Source organism: Eptesicus fuscus, chromosome 13, assembly GCF_027574615.1.
Source record: "Eptesicus fuscus isolate TK198812 chromosome 13, DD_ASM_mEF_20220401, whole genome shotgun sequence".
In the NCBI taxonomy this organism is placed as follows: domain Eukaryota; kingdom Metazoa; phylum Chordata; class Mammalia; order Chiroptera; family Vespertilionidae; genus Eptesicus; species Eptesicus fuscus.
The window spans coordinates 45715773-45735990 of NC_072485.1; the positions used below are offsets into that span (position 1 = coordinate 45715773).

Genomic DNA, 20218 nt, shown 5'->3' on the forward strand with positions numbered 1-20218 from the left:
AAACCAATGCTCCTTGGAGAAATGGATGATTTCCTGCCCCCGCCCCCTGTACCCCATTGGTCTCTGACTGCAATGCCTGCCTGCCCCTCAAATAGTCAAGAAGCACTAGTAAAATGTAAATAATCTTTTCCCCTCCATCAAACCAGCAAAGGTTAAAATTATTGCTAACTTCAAATTTGCAATTGTGTGGGGCAGCGAGTCTTATTGAGAGTGGAAAACAGTCACATCACCTTAGGAAAGGGGTGCAGCAGTATATGTTGAAATGTAAAATATTTCATTCTGCAGCACACTTCTGGGAATTTGCCCTAAGGAGATGAATGCGCATTACCGCTCTCTTTGCAATGAAAATGTGAAACCATCTTAATGTCCATCAGTAATGGACTCGTAAAGTAAATTAGGTAGGAATTTCATGCAGCTCTTGCAAGTGGACTCTATTGATTGACTAGAAAGATGTTATTGAAGGAAACTGACGGTTTCAGGATACAGGCTATGTAAAATTGTAATAATGGATTTGTGTGTCTGTTGATGAATAGAGAGAGATGCTTGAAAGGAAGCCTACCCTCCCCCCCAGAAGAAAAGCAATAAAAAATAATGCATGTTTCATGTTAAACAAATCAAATGCTACAAAAATGTAAAAAGTAAAAAATGAAAGTGCTTCTCTCATGGACTCCCCATAATACATGCCCCCAAGGAAAAGCAGTGTTAGCAAATTGAGCTCTAACCTTTAGATCTTAAAATTCATTTATAATCTGATGTAGAATCAACTAGTCAAATCAGCCTCCTGTGGCATGACTGCCCTCCTCCACATTGGCTTTTGTTTTTTAGTATCTGATCTTTTCATCTCTTTGTAGACATGTTTTGATTCCTAGAATAACGCTTTTAATTTCTCTGATAAGGTAAAGTTTTGATTTCAAGTTTTTCTTTTTTGTAGTTTCTATGCATGTCTCTCCTGTCATCTCCTTTATGCTAATTACTTACCTAGAATGGGGGAACAGGGCCACCGTCTATACCTGGACGATTCTGCACTCCACAACTCTCAGAGGCATCCTTTACATAGTTGTAGTACAAATTTTGCAAAACTGTTATAAAGCCGTAGGCCTAAAGGTCAGTTGTATGGGAACTGGTGTTAACTCAAGGACAGCATGCATTACTTCTCCTTGGTTCTCCTCTCTGATAACCTGGACACAGTTTTAATTGTGCTATTATCAACTGAACGAAAGAATCATTGTGCCAGTTTATAATTCTGTGTAACATTTCAGTTACTGCCAGGGAGAGCAAGCAAGGATTGGAGCCACCAGTAAGCATACTAAGGCAACAACCTTAATACAGAAAGGTTGTGTCTGGCACTGTGGCAGAGACTCCTACCTGAGTACACACTGACTATACTGTTCAGCTCCCATTACCCTTAGGTGTGATCACATGACAGGTTCTCACCAGGGGAATGTGAGCTCAGGTCATGGTGTCCCCAGCGGGATGAAGTAGTTAAGAGGCAGTAAAACTTTTTCTGCTGTGGTTTAATGAAAGTATGTATTTAGTCTTTGTCTTGGGTTCCTGGCACAGAACTCCTAAAACCTTTGCAATCTCTTGAGTTAAGAGTGTCTTTTCTATATTAATGAGATGACTCCTGACAAGGGAGAGGGGGGGCGGTTGGGGTCAGTGTAGATAATTTCAGGGTGAGGGCTGTTGACTTAAAAAACCAAGCCAGGATTAGAGGGTTTTGTTTTTTAGCTCCACCTCCTGGTCTCCAGGGTGAGGAGGACTGGATATTGAGTTACTAGTAATCACCAAAGGCTAATGGTTTAAGCAGTCATCTCTCTCTAATGAAACTTCCATTGGAAATGGTTCAGAGAGTTTCTGGTTTGGTGAACACATCAAGGTGTTGAGTGGGTGATATATCTGGAGAAGGCATGGGTGTGGATATATTAACACGGAGGGGCAGGCTGGCAGGGGAGTCAGAGACCAAGAGGGGTAGGGAGGGCATCATCTGCACCAAGGGGCTTCCTGGCATAAGATCCTGGAACTAGAGTAAGTAGAGGTGAGCATCCATGCAGGGAAGAAGGTAGGCAGTGATGGAAGGTTGGTTTCATGCCACAAAGGTTTATTTTTTTCAAACAAGTATAATAAGGGTAATTCCCACGATATTTCTCACTGTGACAGAGGAGAGGTACAAATATGGATGAACCTATGACATCAGATTGGAATTAGAGATACTGGTGCAAACTCCTGGACTTCTATAAATACGGGTAGCTATAGAAATACATGTAGGTGTGAATAATGGTGTGAATGTTCTGTGGACTGGGAGGGCCTTGAGGCTTCACCTCCAAAGCATGTCTAGTGCCCAGATTTTGGCTCCTAAATAACATTTTATTGGAAAATAAAAGAAACCAATGCTCCTTGGAGAAATGGCTTATACCAAGACTGGGGCAGGGAAACTGCAAAATGAGCCCAGAACATCTTTTTATACCAGAAAGCAAGGAGGTGCTGAAAGAATGATGAGACAAGTCAAAAGTACATCAGAGCCATCTTTAAAGTCATCACATTTGAGTATCAAAATAAATCGGGATTACGGTTGACCCTTGAACAACATGGGTTTGAACAGCGCCGGTCCACTTACATGTGGATGTTTTTCTGTTGAATCTGCTCAGTTCAAATACAAGTTGTTTAAGGGTCAACTGGAGGTTGGGAATTTGTGTGTTTGGAGGGCAGACTTACATTAAACATGGATTTTTGACTGTGTGGGTGGTAGGCACTGCTAACCCCAGGGCTGTTTAAGGGTCAACTGCCTAACTCATTGAATAAAATAGGAAACAATAGTCCATTCTGATAAAACTAAATTAACATGAAAGTTTGATGAACAATGGAATATTTACATATCCCATTGAAACTATTTACATAGTTTCAAAGAATGTCTTCAGAAAACACATTAATTTCAAAAGAAAAAAATGTAACTTACAGTAAAGAAGTGCATAAACCACCTTAAACAAATGATGAAAGTGGGCATTATCAGTGATGGGGAAATTGCAATCTTCTATCACCTGATAGATGCATGACAAGAGCACAGCATGTTCTCTAATGTATCTGCCAAATTGCGTAATCTGATTCTAGTCACGAGGAGACATCAGACACCCCAAAATGGAGAGACGTGATGCAAAATAACTGGCCTGTAATCTTTAGAAGTCACAAATGCAACACATACTTCCTAATACTTAAATGCAACATGTAATTCTAAACTGGATCCTTTTGCTATAAAGGACATTATTGGGATAACTGGACAAACTTAAGTGGGGTCTGAGGCTTAGGTAATATTAACATGCCATATTAATTTCCTGATTTTGATGTTCAGATTTTCATTATTAAGACAATATCCTTACTTGTCCGAACCACACACTAAAGTATTCAGGGAGTAATGGGGCATCAGGTCAGCAATTCTCACTCAAAGGTTTTTGGGTTGTTGTTTTTTTTTTTTTTTTTTACTATATATACTATTCTTCTGTAAGTTTTAGATTATTTCAAAACAAAATTTGTGCCATAGAAGAAAACAGTTTGTGGGATTTCCTAATTTTTTGCAATATGTTTTTATTGATTTTAGAGATAGAGAGATAGAGAGAGAGAGAGAGAGAGAGAGATCAACTGCCTCCTGCACGTTCCCTGCTGGGGATTGAGCCACAACCCGGGCATGTGCCCTGAGCAGGAATTGAACCTGGGACCTCTCAGTGCATGAGACAATACTCAACCAGTTGAGCCACACCAGCCAGGGCTGTGGGATTCCTATTAAAGTCAACTATAGATCTTCCATGCCAGTCCCAAATATGTTTTCCCACAGTGCAGGCTTCCCTCCACAGCCTTGAGCAGATTCTTTTCTCATGTGGCTCACAGTGGCACTGGCCACACTCCTCACTCCTGTCTCCTCTTTAGCACTGTTCACTGGACCATTTCTGGAATTAGGATGTGCTTATTTTCAGAATAATGTACCTAGATTTTCACTATTAGAAGGGAGGTACCAGTGACTTAGGCACATTTCAGCATGTCTGTTCACATTTACAGAAACATGAAGTCAGGTTGTCAGAGCCTTCAGTAAATATGGCATTATAATTTGTATTTTTGTCCTAGTGCATTATATTTGATTCTCAGGAAATTTTCTATTTATGATATAAACCCAATGGCATTACATTATGTATTTCCTCACAACTACCCAGCCTATGAAAGTTTACATATATAAAAATATTTGTATCTTATTTTGATAATTAAAACTTTTAAAATTATCAATAATTTCTTTAAAGTTTACAAATATATGTTTCTTTGAGATGTGAAAGCTAAATATTGCAATGGATTGGTATAAACATAGTACACTCTGTGTGTCAGAAACCAAATAATCTGTCAGAGAAAACACAGTATGCTTATTGCCATCTGCCTAGATAAGTAGAAAATATATAAATTAAGTAACTAAAGAAAAATGAAAAAACCATATGCATTAGACAAAAGAATATGATGGCTCAGCTATTTGGGGACTTCTTTTGGGATGGAGGGTCTTATTAAATATGCACCTTATCACTCAACTTCAACTAAATGCAATATTATTAGCACTGCTGTGGATGTTTCTGATTGGTCGGTTTCTATGCCAGTCAGCGTCAAAAGTTCTGCCTCCTAGGCAGCCATTGGCTCCTCACAGTTGACCCAGATTTGGTTCTGATTGGTCAGTTTCTATGCCAGTCAGCGTCAAAAGCTCTGCTTCCTAGGCAGCCATTGGCTCCTCTATCTATCCTAAGGATCTAGTGTAATATTTAATAGAAATACAAGTGTATGTATGAAGATGTTAATCATAGTATAATATTAATGAAAAATTAAAATGACATAAATTTTCAACAATAAGGAAATGGGTAAATTGACTATAATGTATCCATTCGATGGCACATCCTTCAGCCAATAGTAATAATTTTCAAGAAACTAGAGCAGACTAAATCTGAGGGATGCATATTGGAGCTAATGCAAATTTATGTTCCCATTTTTTTCTACAACCCACGCAGACTTATTCTGACTTAATACTACAGGGAAATTGCTTCATGTTTGTGGAGGTCACATGCAACTTTAATAGATCTCACAAACTCTGCAAACCTATCCCAATTAAACTACAAGCAGTCTCATAATGGCATTCACCAACTTCTGTGCCTGCTCCTCTTGTTTTCTTTCCTTCTTTCTTTTTTTTTTAAATCCTCACCCGAGGATATTTTTCCATTGATTTTTTAGAGAGAGTGGAAGAGAGAGGCAAAGACAGAAAGAAATGTCCATGTGAGAGAAACGCATGGATTGGTTGCCTCCTGCATGCGCCACAACCACGGCCTGGGTTGGGGAGGAACCTGCAACCAAGGTATGTGCCATTGACCAGAATCGAACCAGGGACCCTTCGGTCCACAGGCTAAAGCTCTATCCACTGAGCCAAACTGGCTAGGGTTCCTCTTGCTTTCTTTGTCCCTGATTTTTATCTTTTCGACCCATACCCCCAATTTAATATTCAATTCTAGTCTCATTGGATTTGAACAAATATAGGACAGATCCTCCAGGCTCTCTTCAAAGTTCATGTATCCACCTGGGTTTTATCATGCCTTTGTTTTTACTGTCCTATGCCCCTACTTTTTTGAATAAAGATATCCTTGCTCCTTGTAGGGAGCGGTTATAGGGTTAAGCCTCGGACTAACCTGCTGGCAAAGCTGCAAACAAGTTCCAGCTTAGAGGGCACAGCTCCTGAAATCAGAATTATCTGCTTGATCTTTTGACTACTTCCTATCTTTCCTGGGTAGCTAATGGGCTGTGGGAGGTGCAGCAAGTGCTGCCAAAACAAGTGAAACTCACAAGAACATTGTAACTATGGTGACCACTACCTTGTTTACCTCTGACTATAAAATAAAGCATCAGCTTGCAGTCTGGATCTCTTCTGTGATCTCAGCCAGGCACAGGAAGATCCACCTAGACCCAGCTTATTCTCTTTGTGTGTCTTTTCTTCATTCTTCCCCGGCCCTCCCTCAGGCTCGCTGAACCCTTGGCAGTGCTGGCGCGGCACAGCTCCTGAAATCAGAATTATCTGTGTGGTCTATCTTCAGAATTTAATTGGGGAATTCTGAATTCCCAATCTTCCATCATTCACTCAAGACAACTGATGAAACATGGTCACTGTGCTACCTCAGCAAAAGGGAATGCAACACAATTGTATGAAAATGTGAGGTTTCACAGACAGGAAACTGCTATTACTACACAATTAACTATTACGAAGCTTGAATTTGTGGTGGAATATCCACAAGGACTGTGAGAAAAGGTATTCCCTGACCCTTCCTGAGTCTTCTTCCTAAGATTGATTTGGGGAAGATGGGGTGGGGGGAGGGGAAGGGACATCTAAAAGAAATGCCCAGCCTTTCTCCTGCATGAGCGACCTATAGTTTGTAGGGACCCCTGAAAGAGAGGCTTTTTTGTGTGTGTGTCTCCTTATCTAAAGAGAATGAACTATAAGTGGGTGATCTTCATCCCCAGTTAAAGGGAGTGAGTTCTACCTTGACCGGTTTGGCTCAGTGGATGGAGCGTCGGCCTGTGGACTGAAGAGTCCCAGGTTCGATTCCGGTCAAGGGCATGTGCCTTGGTTGCGGGCACATCCCCAGTGGGGGGCGTGCAGGAGGCAGCTGATTGATGTTTCTAACTCTCTATCCCTCTCCCTTCTTCTCTGTAAAAAATCAATAAAATATATTTAAAAAAAATAAAGGGAGTGAGTTCCTTTTAATGGGATGAACAGGATTCTGGGCCTTAAAGTGTGATATAGTTGACAGTCTATATCTTAAACATCCTATATTCAGGACATACTGAATGCTGATGAAAATGACTGTTTCTCTCTGGCAAAGCAAAGAGAGAAATTGAAGCCTTCTATATCACAGCATTTATCTAGCTGACTTAACATCTTGAAGGAAACCTCTTCCTCTTGTGGGCTGAGGAAAGACTTTTTTTCATGGCTATAGACATTAATATTACAGGAGGGAATCTGTGTTATATTCACTTCTATAGTCCCAGAGTCTTGCATAACATCTGACACATAGGTGTTAAAGAGATATTTTATTTAATGAAGGAAGCAAGGACTATCTCTTTGCCTCAGGGCCTGTGTCCCAGTCCTAAAATATCATTTCATGTGTGAAGGTTTCTAACTCATTTCAAGTTTCCTACTGGTTTCTTTAATTTAAATACACATTTGAACCTTTGTTTTTTATCTAGGAGTAAGAATAAAATAGCAATTATGTTTCTGCCCTCTCAATGACATACTTTTACTAATAACGATGATAATGATGATGATGATAGAGGATGTTTATTAAGTACTTACTATATGCTAAATATACTTCTAAGTCCTTTATATGTACTGATTTATTTGTTCTTCACAACAGTTCTATGAAGCAGATGCTATTATCAACCCCATTATACTAAGGAGAAGACCAAGGCACAAGAGGTTTTAAATAATTTGCTCTTGATCATAATAGCCAGAAAGCAATAGAAGTAGCAGTTAAGCTTGAAAATTCGCACTTTTGAATTCATTCTTATTTTTCTTACATTATGTCCTTTCTATTTCAAGAATTCTTTCCTAATAGCTCCCACATATTTTAGGACCATAATACCAACTGTTATTTAGATTGAATTACCACTAGTCTCATTGATTGCTACTCTTTCTTGTATATTTTCACCATCTTGAGATCTTTATGCTAATGCAGTTTTCGCTTGGCTAGAGTACTTTTATGAATATTTTCTTTTTTCAGAAAGGAAATATGTTTGTGATACTACTAAGTGCTTGCATGTCTAAAAAATTCTTGCCACCATGAAAGAACAAAATTTGAGTGGATACAGTCATGCAGAATTACTCTTTCTTTCTTAAAAATCCACACATATTGCTCCATTGGTACTCTATAGCCAGTATTCATATGAAGATATGGTGCCAACCTGATTATGATTTTTTTTTTTTTAGGTAACTGATGTTTTCTGTATGGAAGGTTTTAGGACTTTATCTTTTGATTCTAAAATGTCACTAAATGTATATATAGATATTTTTCAATAACCTTGACCAATATTTGGTTTTTCAACTCAGAGGAATTTTTTTCCAGTTCAACTTTTGTTGCCATTTCTCCTCTATCAGGTCTTTTCTCTCCCTTCAATCCTCTCATTTTTGGGGGAATTGGAGCACCTGGATTTATCCTCCATGAGTTTTCTCATCTTTTCTCTTTGTCTTCTTGCTCTACATTCTGTTTCAATAATTAAACTCTTTAATTCATTGTTTTGTAACATACATTCTTCTGTTCATTGCCTGTATTGAGTTTTTCATTAGAGCAAATAAGATTTTTATATTGAAAAATTGTTTCTTATTGTCAAATTGCTCTTTAGCATAGCAGCCTGATACATTTTTTATCAATACATTATCCCACTAACAGAGAATGGTACTTAAAATTCTTTGAAGTCTTCACCTATTTTTTACATTAACTCTTTTTTATTTTTAAATGTTGGCCTATTTGCACTGGTTAATCTGTTGAATACTCTATTTTGATGTGTTAATTTGTTTCATGATTTTTCCCTCTTGAAGAGCTACTCTGGGGTGGGTCCTTTCAAATCCTATGTAATTCTGGCATCTGTAGGTCCAGAGAAGCAGCAATTGGATATATTTCCTAAAAGATCATAGATGAGAGGTAGGCAGGCCCTCCCATACAAGGCAGATGGATATGTAGGTCTTCAGTGTCTCTTCTAAGAGGTAAATGACGACAAGATCCTCAGATGATACAAGTGACTATGAGAATTCCATCCATGGTAATTCCTTGCAAGGTTAGAAAGGATGGAAGTGCCAGAAATATGACTGCTAAGCAGGACCCTTTGATCTAGGTAAGCAGCTGTGGGCAGTTTTGGCTCACAGCTTTTTATAGGAAAGCAGAATAACTAAAGTTAGGCAGCATGAACCTGAGGAAGACGAGAGAGTTGCCACCAGGCCAGCTTCTACTGGCTTGTAGTCACTAATAGCAGATAGTGAGAATGTGGGTGTTCTTTACTCAATCATTTTATGAACCTAAAGTTGCTGGTATGTTGTTCTGGTCTCTCTCTATTTTCCAATGTTAATAATTTGGCTATATTTTATCTTTAGTTTTTGTTGGGTTATCTCCCTAGCAAATAGAACTTAGGTTCCTATCTTCTCATTATTGTAAATGTCCTTCATACTTTTTTTTTCTAGCTTCATTTTGGCAGTGATGGAGGTACATTTCTTAATTCCTAGAAATTGACCATAGCCTCAATTTATCTCCACCTCTTCAATTGTAGGTGCCACAGAATGCTCAGGTAACACTTACCAACTGGCCCTCACCCCATAGTTTTTCTTTAGACAATATAGTCAGATGAGAAATGCTATGAAAACATAATTCACTTCTGGAAAATCTCCATATGTGGGCTAGGATATTGCAAATGGATCAGCAGTAGAAAGACATGATGGTATGAGAAACATGATCAATTCTGGAAATTGCAAAAGGTCTGGCATGTTTATAGTGTAGTGTGGAAAAGATGAAGCTAGGGAGTTGGGTAAGAGCCAGATTGACTTTTTTTTTTTTTTTAATGCCCTGACAAAGAGTTTGAACATTATCCAGAAGGCAATAGGAAGTTGAAGGCTTTTAAGGAAGGGAGCAAAAAGATTGGATGTGTGTTTTAAGGAGATCATTCTGGTAGCAGTGTGAAAAATGAATTGGATGAGGAGAGAATGGAGCGAGAAAACCCATTAGGAAGCTATTAAAGAGGTTTAGGTGAGAATTTATGAGGCTTCTACTAGGGCCAGTAGCAATGTGGAGAATAGTGGAGAGATTCAAAAGCTATTTAGTACGTAAAATAAACAGACTTGATGTTTGATTATGTGTGGAATGAGGAGAAGCCAGAGTCTAGAATGCCCTGGTGATGGGTGTGTCTGGTGCTGGTGATATATTACTTGAGGCAGAGAATATAGGATGTGAGAATTGTGTTTAGGGAAAGAGGACATATTGTGTATAACTTGTCTAAGATATTTGAATGTAAATGTCCAAGTATGTATGTATACCCACATATCACACATACTCAGCAATAGTGTTCAGTCAGGATATATGAACCAGCCAGATTTCTAGATATGGACATTAACAGCATATGGTTGATGTGTAAAGAATAATAATAGTAAATACAATTTTGGGGTTATTAATATGGTCTAGATAGCATTCTGGTGTTTTAGGGATGGACAGAAGAGAGGAGTCTAGAATATTAGAGATTAGAGTCAGAGAGGTAAACAGAATATGAAGGGAATGTGAGGTCAAAAAATGTGGGGGAGGTAGAGAAGGGAGTTTCAAAGTATAGAACAAAATCATATTCTAGAAATTTCAAACAAGTTGAGGAGTAAAAAATGTCCTGCTCTGACCAGTGTGGCTAAATGGTTGGAACATCAGCCGGTGCACTGAAAGGTCTCGAGTTCGCTCCCAGCCCCCCAGTTGGGGCACATGCCCTGAGGCAACCAATGTGTCTCTCTCATATCAATGTTTCTCTCTCTCTCAGTCTCTCTCCTTCCCCTCCCTCCATCTCTTCCACTCTCTCTTTGAAAAAGCAATGAAAAAAAAATATCCTTGGGTGAGGATATTTTGACAGGAAGTTATGGAAATTCTAATTAAAGGGCATGGAAGAGTTCCAATATATTTCCTTAGAGTTGCATTTGACTTTGATGAGTTTCCTTTTGAACAATTTGTAGAGGAAGTACCTGAGATTAGAAGAAAGTCTCAGAAGAAAAAGTGTGGTTGTGATTGCTTATTGTTGGAAGTGAATAGAGCCAAATCCCTGGAGAGGGAGAGAAAGGATAAAACAAATCCCACACCCACAGAGCAGGTTGAGGCAAATGAACAAAATCACCTCAGTGTTGGGAGAATCCCACCATACCTGTGCTTCAGAAGGGTTGGGCAAGGCTGAGGAACCTGAATAGGCTTGAGTAAGGTGACGTAGAGGGAGGAAGGGTGAATGTACGAGATGCGGGGCCTGTCCTCTAGACCCCTCTTCCAGGAGTGAGGCACTCATTCTTCCGGTAGTCAGGAAGGTTGACAGCCGGTTGCTCATTCCCTCCGCAGAAATTGTCCTTGTCGAAGGTTATGCTCCCTCCCCAGGGGCAGCTGAATTCAATGATGGTTGATGCAGGGATATCAGAGCCCAGTCCCCTTGCTTCAAATCCAAGGCATGTCTGAAGAGCCATCCCAGCTTCAGAGCTCCCGTGAGATTGTCTGAAACCTCAGGGCAACCACATATGCTCCTTTAACCTCTTTCTTAGCAGAATCCAGTTTCCCTTATTCACTTATAGGCATTGTTCTCGAGAACAGTTCTTAATACACCTGCATGAAATCTTGGTTGCAGTATTTTGTTTCTGGGGGAACCCAACCTAAGGGAATCAGTATATATTTCATAATCAGCTTTATCTCTCCTAGATTTGGATCTGACAGGAACAGAGTTTTGATTTCATCATGTAGAGGACTCATCAAAAGACTCCAAAATGAGAAAGTAATGTAATATAATTCTAAAGCGGTAGTTCTCAACTGGGAGCAGAGGATAAAGATAGGGAGGGTATATCCTATGGCTGTGCCCATATTTGTCCACTGTAATACCTTCCTTCCCTAAATTCTGATACCCCACATTGACTTCACAACTTCCGTGAAAAACATTCTAGTACAATGGAACTGTCTGTACATTGGGGTGGACTGAACCAGGGGAGGGGAGCGGCAGTGCAGAGGGAAAGCCTATGGGTGACACAAGGTGGTCTCCAGAGGAGAGGGAAGGGCAGAGCTCTTTCAGTTTTATTTTATTTAAGGGAGGTACTTTACTGTGTTCGTATTCTGCATGAAAAAGACCAATGGAGAAGTAAGAAGTTGTGAATACAGGAGAGAGAGCAAACAATTAAGAAAAGAAGGACCACTTTTCCCGAAAAGACCCGATACCAACCAATCGCTGTACATGTTTCTCTAGTAGTCTCATTTCCATATTCATAATGCTGAACTCTTATTCTGCATCTTTAGAGTTCCCATCTCCAAATTCCCAGGCCCCTGAGTGCAACGCTTCCCACAGGTTGGTGATATTTGATAGAGACTTTCAATGATGTTTTTCTTTTTTTTATAACAAAGTGAACGTAGCCTTAGGTATTGCCATATTTTATGGGGTTTTGTTTTGCTTTGTGTTTTTATTGATGTACTAGCGTTCCCGTTGCAGGAAAAATCCTGCAATAGGGTTTCCTGCTGCACTCTACCCCGCCCTGCCTGCTCTCCTCCCTTGTCCCCCGCCCCGCCTCCGCTCCTCCCTTCTGCCCCGCCCCCCCCCCTGCTTTTCTCCCTTCTCCACCAGCCCGCTCTCCTTCCTTCTCCCCTGGCCCTGCCTCCACTCCTCCCTTCTCCCCCTGGCCCGCCTTCTCTGCCAGCCCGCTCTCCTTCCTTCTCCCCTGGCCCCGCCTCCGCTCCTCCCTTCTCCCCTGCCCCGCCTTCTCCGCCAGCCCGCCTGCTTTTTCCTTCTCCCCCGGCCCCGCCTCTGTTCCTCCCTTCTCCTCCCCCTGGCTTGCTTGCTTCTCTGCAGCTTTGCTCCCTTCTGCAGCTCTTGGCTTCTTTCTACGCTGTCTTGATATGCAAATTAGCCGCCATCTTTGTTGGGGTAATTTGCATATTCGTCCTGATTGGTTGGTGGGCATGGCTTGGCTGGTGGGCGTGGCTTGGGCGTAGCGAAGGTGCGGTCAATTTGCATATTTGTCTATGATTAGATTAGATAATTGACCAATACCACATTATAGTAGTTTCAGTAATCATAATATGATTTGATATTTGTATACACTGTGAAATGATTATCACAATACGTGTAGTTAACATCCATCACTGTACATAGTTAAAATTTTTTTTCTTGTGATGAAGACATTTAAGATCTATTCTCTTAGCAACTTTCAAATAGACGAAGCAGTAGTGACTATAGTCACCATGCTGTACATTGTATTTCCCAGGCCTTATTTCTTTTATAACTGGATGCTCGTGCCTTTTGACCTCCTTTTTCCCATTTTGCCCACGTAATGTTCTGCTGACTCATTACTAAATGACTTGGTCCCATTGGCTCTCAGCTGCTGGGGGTCCTCGTGAGAACAGCAAGTTTCAACTGCTTTGGAGATCTATTTATGACTCTATACTTTTTGCTTACAGCTTTCCTGATGTGCTGGGTAGTTATGCAGCGGCCATCCTTCCCCTTGAATAAAAACCCAAAGGTTAATCAGTCCCTTCTGATATCTCACAGCTAGTATCAGCTATAATTATGATGAAACAAAACTGGGAGTCCAGGTAAATGTTACCACTGAAGGGAGGTGTGTTTGTGAGCGGTCATGCGATAAGGCTTCACTGCAATTAGAAATCACTCCTGGATGTTGACACCTCCCTCTGAGTTTCAGTGAGAGAATAAATTGTATAGGGGGAAGGAACAGGGCATGCGAGAGGAGGGAAGAATTTTAAAAGATGTCTGAAAAATTGCAGCTTGAAGGTTGAACTTTTCTTTTTTTCAACTGCTTTGGGGGATGAAAGCAAATTTCTCTGGTAAGAATGGACAGCTTTATGGGACCGTCTTGGGGGCTATTAACAAGATAAGATCTGAGTGAGACACTTCCCCCAGGCCGTAAAGATGATTACATGCTGGTGCTGATCATTAGAAAAATGATTGAGGCTATTATTAACCCATTAGCCAATTACTTATTAATTACTTTAAAATGTGGCTAAAAATGAGGCAATTAGGAGATCACAATTCTAACTGGTATTCGAAATCACAGAGGGTGAATTGATGGGCACCAGCTGCTCTGACACTTTGCCTGGTGATTGGCTACTGCAGAGGAGACTGTAGAGCAGTATCTCATAACCTCTCTTTCACAGCACCCCATGCTCAGGGAGGGCAGATGTTTTTCCCCTGAGAGGAACACACCCACACTTCCATTTGACTGGAGAGCCATGCTGTCAGGATCGGGCTGAAGCATGCAGCCCTGGAGGAAAGTAAGACTGGAGCTTTCCCATAGTGGACCTTGGAACTAAAGCTGCACCCAGCAAATGCCTGTGGGTGTGGCTGAGTTCAAAATTAAACTTCTGGCTCAAGTGGATTATCAGCCAGCCAGGCACAGTGTAAATGCCAATACTATAGCCTTCAGAGTCCTCTGCTTGTGAGAGTGGGTGGACTTACCACTCAAGACACCCTCCATTCTTCATTCTTCGCCACCTTGATCCTGCTAATACCATGTTGGCCTCAAGAAAAGGATGATTCAGAGAAGGTGAATCTTCAAAATTCCATCGTAATTCTTCAGAGAGCAACTAATGGAAGGAAGTCGCATGTAACCGAAAGCTTAGGGATAAGCAGAAAGAATTTTTGTGGACTTGTGGTACCAATCGGTTTTGCTGCCCCACGTCCTTTCCTTTTTGGCTTGGAACAGCCCTATTCCTTTGGGAAACTGCTCCAGTTCCATCCCATTTGGTTTCTGGGAGGGTGTCGTCACCATGTCCACACCTCATGGCAGCAGTAATTGGTCCAACTGAGGAAACAGGAACCCTTCTTTGGGATTGATATATGGACACTATCTTTTCATTGGGTTACTAAGCTCAGACCGTAGAAACCCAGAGCTGCTGGCAATCATCTTCCCTAACTTCGTGGGAAAAGTTCATCTATAGTAAGAGAGCAGCAGAATTTAAAAAATGAGGAGGGGCCCTAGCTGGTTTTGCTCAGTGGATAGAGCATCGGCCTTTGGAGTGAAGGGCCCCAGGTTCAATTCCGGTCAAGGGCACATGCCTGGGTTTCAGGCTCGATCCCCAGTGGGGGGTGTGCAGGAAGCAGCCGATCGATGATTCCCTCTCATCATTGATGCTTCAATCTCTCTCTCCGTCTCCCTTCCTCTCTGAAATCAATAAAATATATATTTTAAAAATGAGGAGGGGTAGAGGAGGAGTGGAGAAAAGGGGGCAGGAGAGGAGGAGGAATCAAGTTATTTAAACCCTTTAGTCCAGGCATGCCTGAGAGGAGCCATTAACCCCTAGACTTTCCAGGGATGTGAGCCAGTATGCTTCATTTAGCTTGCAGTTCTGTTATTAGCCACCTAAAGCCTCCTGATTAATACCAAAATTGGTTCAGAGGTTGGAGGGATTCAACTGGCAGACTTGTAATTATGGAACTAGCAAAGAACTTGGGTGTTGGGTAGTGAGGCCCCTTGCTGGGAAGTTGAAGATCTTGGTTGAGTAGTTGTTAAAAGCTGGCTCAACTACCATCTGCTTGGTCAGACTCTGTGCCTACGGTAACGCTGGGATTTCAGAGGCCTTGTGGGAGAATGTAAGGCTGGCGAAGCATTTTTGCTACTTCTGATGCCCTTTGTAAACATCCTGTAATAAAAGAGATAAGCTTTGGTTCAAGATGGCCCATCTGAAAATAGTAAATAGAAAAATAAAATAGCATATGACTTTGTAAAGAGATGCCCTTCAGCCCTAGAATCAACAATCCAAGCCCATGGGGTGGAGGGGAGGTGTCAAATGATCAGAAATCTTTTGAAAATGAAAATGCTTAATTATAAGCCTCCTCACAATCACAGAAGTGGCAAAAAAAAAAAAAGGAAATACTACTGGAATCTGAGAAACTTAGGGTGTCTTGTGGGATTTATGCTTTCTTTCTTAAGATAGGAAGAACTATTGTCCTTTCCTTTGCTTTTTTCTAAGAAATTTTAAAGATCTTGAAAAACACAAAGAATAATATGGCAAATGCCTATTCTCCTGCAACCCAGAATTAACAGACACAGATAAACTACATGTAGTTCAGAATTTTTATTCACTGTAGAGTATTTCATAATATGATTATAAATATAACAAGTTTGTCTATTCCTTTTGTAATAGACATTTGGTGGTTGTCAGCTTTATAGTATCCCAACAATTGATTATCATTATACTAAAGGCCCGGTGCATGAAATTCGTGCACGGAGGGGGGGGGGTTGTCCCTTAGCCCAGCCTGCACACTCTCCAATCTGGGACCCCTCAAGGGATATCCGACTGCCTGTTTAAGCCCGATCCCCGGGCCTAAATGGGCAGTCAGACATCCCTCTCACAATCCAGGACTACTGGCTCTCAACCACTCGCCTGGCTCCCTGCCTGATTGCCCCTAACCGCTTCTGCCTGCCAGCCTGATGACCACCTAACCACTCCCCTACCAGCCTGATCGATGTCTAACTGCTCCCCTGCCGGCTCGATTGCCCCTAACTGCCCTCCCTTGCTGGCCTGGTCACCCCTAACTTCCCTCCCTTGCCAGCCTGGTCACCCCTAATTGCCCTCCCCTGATGGCCTGGTTGCCCCCAACTGCCCTCCAGTGCAGACCTGGTCCCCTCCAACTGCCCTCCCCTGCAGGCCTGGTTGCACCTAACTACCCTCCCCTGCTGGCCTGGTCACTGCTAACTGCCCTCCACTGCAGGCTTGGTCCTCTCCCAACTTCCCTCCCCTGCAGGCCTGGTCCCCTCCAACTGCCCTCCCCTGCAGGCCTGGTTGCACCTAACTACCCTCCACTGCTGGCCTGGTCACTCCTAACTGCCCTCCACTGCAGGCTTGGTCCCCCCCAACTTCCCTCCCCTGCAGGCCTGGTTACCCCTAACTGCCCTTCCTTGCTGGCCTGATCACCCACAACTGCCCTCCCCTACTGGCCATCTTGTGTCCACATTGTGGTGGCCATCTTGTGTGTTGGAGTGACAGTCAATTTGCATATTACCTCTTTATTAGATGGGATATGTTTTGTGGTACATACATATGATAATTTTTTCTAGTTTGTACATCTAGAAGTGGACTGCTGGATCATAAAGTCTGCATAGTTGTAATTTTACTAGTGCTACCAATTGCTCTTCAAAATCGCTATACCATTTTGTATTCTTGCCAGTAATGTATGAGTATTCTCTTTTCACCAAATCCTTGCAAATAATTGATATTGTCAGGCTTTTAAATATTTGCCTATTTAATGAGAGAAACATGGTATTATGTTGTTACTTTAATTTCCATTTTGCAAAATCCAAATGAGGTTGACATCTTTTTCTGTGTTTATTGCCCATTCAGATTCCTTCTTCTGTGAAATTTGTAACCTGTGACTGTTTTTCTGCTTTCTCTTCTTGATTTGTGGGAGATCTTTTACATATTCTGCATACGTATCCTTTGTTTGGGTGGTGGTTATAGGCTTTGATCCAATTCATCTCTGAATTTTGGTTTCTTACTAACCACTAAGTTGCTTATCTACTCTGTTCTTCAGTTTTTTTGTCTGTAAATAAGAGATGCTAATAGTTCCTCCCTCGTATTGTTTTCAGGAGGACTTATTGAATTAGTAGCTATATAAAGGAATTAGCACAGTTTTGATAAAGTGCCAGAATGGGAAGAAGAGAAAACACAGTGAGAAAAACATAAGGAGCTCACATTCTTTTCAATTCTTTTACAGCAGCAGAAACAAAACAACCATTAGTAGGTCAATAAATTATCCTGGTACACACTGTGTAGTATTTTTGCCAGTTTCCTTAACCGTTCACATGCCCTTTCTTTGCCTGTCCCCATTCTGTGTGCCATCCAGGCTTCTACACTTCTCTACAAATTTAGCGTAAAGAGTGTTTTTTAACAGAATTTATTAGATGATCTATCCCTTGATTTTCAAAGCTTCCTGAACACACCTTGAACTTAGCCCTTAGCTGACAGTGTCGTAATATACTCTACATCTCCACTTAAGCCTGTGAGGGAGTTAAGGGTAAAAGACTGCCCATTCATCCCAATATGCTCAGCAGTAGGGTCATTACTGCCACTTAGAAGGGAATGTTGAATGACTGCCTGACAGAAGCTGTTTCCAACTGGAGGAAAAATAATGTTTTAAAATGTATGTCCAGCTAATCAGTAATTAAAGGTACAAGAGCATTAGTGAAGGTTAACTTTGGAATCATTTATTAAATACAGTTTTCATAAATTGTAAAGTTTTGTTTGGGAAATTTAGTACACATGTATTATGTGTATACAGCACCTATCACTAGCATACCATGAGCATACACACACACACACACACACACACACACACACACACACACACACATGCGCGCGCTACTTATTGTAGAAAAACAGCAAAATCTTGGTGTGCTATTTATCTCTTCCTAGAACTCTTTTAGAGCTTATTTTAAAAAAATCTTCATTTGAGGCCTCAGCACTGAACTCTGCTAAACTGCATTCCTGGGCAGGTAACACATAAGAGAGAAAGGAAGGTGTCATTTGGCAATTTGGCTGCTGCTAATGACACAGTCATTGTTCAGGGAAAAAGTTAGCTCTAGGGGAGGGCTGCCTATTAAAGCAAAAGGATGGGAAGTTAAGAGAATTGGTTGCTAGGTTTTCTTTGTGGGAAAGCAAGCTAATTTTTTTTTTTGCTGAGTATGAGAAAAATGCAACCTATTTATTCTGACGGAGATAATACTAGAAATGGGGAAGCTGAAAATCAGGAATAAAAATCTTGAGAGGCACAGGGACTGTGAGGTCACTGGGGGGAGGGAATCTTTCCTGTTTTATTCACCCTTTGTGAACAGTGTCTGGCACTAGTGGACACTTGGTTAATATTTGTTGAATGGGTATATGAATGAATGTCTACTTAGATTTGAGAAGTATCCCCTTATCCTTTTTGCAGCAATTCTTTAATTATTATAAAAATACTAAAGGCCCGGTGCACGAATTTGTGCACAGGTGGGGTCCAGCCAGCCCACCCCAATGGTGGCCCATCGAGCCGGACTGGCCAGGGGGAGGGGCTGCAGTCAGTTGACCAGCTGGCCCCGCCCCCAGTCGGGGTGTTGGGGGCCAATCGAGGGCTGGGTTGGCGGGGGGGGGGGGGTGGTGTGGTGGTGGAGGCTGATTGGGCCCTGGATCAGGCTGGTTGGCTGCCGCAGTGCGCGTCACAGCCACCAGTCGTTCCGTTGTTCAGGTTGCTGGGCTTTTATATATATAGATAATAGTCTCAATATATTCAAAGTTACAAAAAAATAAAGAGAATCAAAGAAAACAAATTTATAATCCACCCATAAAGATAGATTAGGATTTGGATATATTCCTGCTGTCATTTTTATGTAGGCATGTATTGGTATATGTGTGTGTGCATGATCGTGTTATGTAAACAGTTTTCATTCTAATTTTTGTTTGTATTAATATTTTCCAATTTTATTAAATAATTTATTTGAGGTTATTTATAATTGCTGCAAATATATTATTAATCTATCTACATTAAATGATTATTTCCTAGTATTAGAAAATTAAACTGTTTTTAAATAGCTGCTATTTTAAAAACACAAATTCCAATTAGTAAAGATCCTTTCTTTAGTCTAAGGATATTAATATCTAATTACTTTGGTATACTTTTCCAAAGTTATTTTTCAGGCAGGATTGTACCTAATGCTAGTATACACAGCCCTCACTAATACTGAATATTATAGCTTTTAAAGATTTTTTTTAACCTTTAGAATCAGAAAAATATTGTTTTGTTGTTATTTTAACATATATGTCTTTCATAACTAAAAAGATCAAACTTTTAAAAAGATGTTTTTTGCCTCCTTATATTTCTTTGGTGAATTATCTGTCATGAGGCAATAGTGTGTTTCTTCTTGATTTGACAACAATTTTTTAAAAATATTTTAAGAAGACTACATCTTTGTCTACAGATCATTTCCAGGGTTGTCAAATTTCTTTGAATGTAATTTTATGGTAACTTAGAAACAGGTTTTAGAATTTTAAGTAATTAATCTACTTTTTTTTTCTTATTTGTTCTTTGCTTTGTGAGTTCTTCTATGTTTTTCATTCTTAGAAAAAAATTTCCTTCCTGGGGTCTACAAAATGCTCATTTATAATGTTTTCTTTGGTTCAGTTTTATTTTAAGCACATCACTAAGTCATTTCAGTCTAGCTTCATTCTTTTCTAAATACCTAACCAATTGTTCCAACATCATTTATTGAATGCTCCTTCCTTTACACATTGATTTATGATGGAAATTTAGCTATATATTAAATTCTTACATATAAGAGTGTTGGTTTCTAAAATGTTTATATTGCTCCATTGATCAAACTGTCAATTCTTTCCTTAGATACACAGCATCTTAATAACTGAAAGTTTATTGTTGGCTTTATTATCTTGTAAGAAAAATCTATCTTCATTACTCTTTCCAT

At 40.6% G+C, this 20218-nt stretch overlaps 1 protein-coding gene across 3 annotated transcripts in view; it reads left to right on the plus strand.

The window, feature by feature from the left end:
* The window catches only part of RBMXL2 (RBMX like 2), a 136417-nt gene that overhangs the window by 96745 nt on the left and 19454 nt on the right, over positions 1-20218 (plus strand). The window contains exon 3 of one of the 3 annotated variants that reach the window (XM_054725524.1): positions 7413-7474. The exons of the other annotated variants lie outside the window; for them this stretch is intronic. The gene's annotated coding sequence lies outside the window, so the exon portion shown is untranslated. The remainder of the gene's footprint in view (positions 1-7412; positions 7475-20218) is intronic. 3 annotated transcript variants of the gene reach the window in all.